We start from the raw sequence: 1,447 nt of genomic DNA on the forward strand, positions 1-1,447 counted from the left end.
AACATGGCGCTATAGTCAGAAGCACCATACCATCTCTCTGCAGCAAAGATCAGAAAAACCAAGTCAAACAGAGTAATGCGTCAATCCTGAAACGCTAAGCATCAAATGAAGAGACAAAGAACTCAGCCAAGCACTGAATGGAATAAGAAACTGACCAAGAACAGAGAGCGAGGAGAGATACGTGCAGAGGTCCCCTATCAGCTACTGCAGCACAGATCTACCATCCTGGACTCCTATCAGAGATCAGCGAATGGGGGTATGAGAAAGCAGCTTCATGGAGCTTCCAGCAGGAGACAAAACAACCGGTAACCACCGATATAGGTTTTCCCACCCCCGACCCTTCTTCACTTCCACTTAGTCTCCTCTGCTTCCTGCAGCCACAGTCCCTTGGCTGGGAAGCACCAGCCTCACCCCGGTTTAGCTTGGATTCCACCCGCCCACACTGGCCGGCTCCCTGAGTGACTTTTGTTAGCTGTTGGTGTTGCTTTTTTCCACTTCTTTAGATTTCTTCCTTATCTCTCACCACCTCCCCCTCCTTTCTCTCAAATACCTGGCTCTGTGTGCCATCTTTGCTTCCTGCTGAAAGACTGCGAAACACCACTCAACTGTGAAACTGCTTCCCAGCCTGTGCTGCCATGCTTGTGGGATCCCCGGGGCTTTTTTTGTTTGTTTGTTTGTTTGCTCTGATTTGTTCTGTCTTGATTTGTTTGTTTCTTTTTCTTTTCTCAGCTTGGGAGCCCCTTCTAGCCGGGCAGTACCACACGGCTTGGCAGCTACTCACTTACTCTATGCAGGTGCACAGGGACATCCTTGAGGGCATTTCTTTTCTCTTGTTTCTGGGGTTTTTTTGTTTCTTTGTTTTGTTTCTTCTCTCTCTTATTCCCCTTTGGTCTTTCTTCATTTACAGTTTCTCGATTTATTCATTTTTTTCTTTTACCCTTTTTCTTTTTTCTTTTCCCTCATTTTTCAGTCTCTCATCTCTCTACTCCAAAAGCAAGCTCCCTTAGCACTCTTTTTTGTTTGTGTGCATGCTTTTGGCTCCTATTCCTCTCTTCTCTCTCTCATCTTTCCCATACCCATCTTAGCTCCACACTTCACAATCTACCCCCTCCTCTCTGCATACCTGCACCGTGCACTGACCATCACACTCCCAAGCAGCACAGGCATGGCTTACTGGAACCGGCCCTGCACTGATTCCCAGTCTGCACTGTCAGCCCTGATATGTGCCACAAACAACCCATCCCAACAACTCCCCTTCAGCTGGATATGCCCTGCTGTACCATACCTGAGTGACTGACCCTGCCCATTGGAGAAGGAGGTGAAAAGTATCGTGCCCACAGATGAGCAAACAACAAAGAACACACAGCCCATCTTCTCAGACATAAACAAATAAAATAAAACAGCAGGACAAAACAAACAAATCTACAATCAATAAACAAGGAAAATA

The sequence above is a fragment of the Trichechus manatus genome, unplaced genomic scaffold (genome assembly GCF_000243295.1).
Source record: "Trichechus manatus latirostris isolate Lorelei unplaced genomic scaffold, TriManLat1.0 scaffold00108, whole genome shotgun sequence".
NCBI lineage: Eukaryota > Metazoa > Chordata > Mammalia > Sirenia > Trichechidae > Trichechus > Trichechus manatus.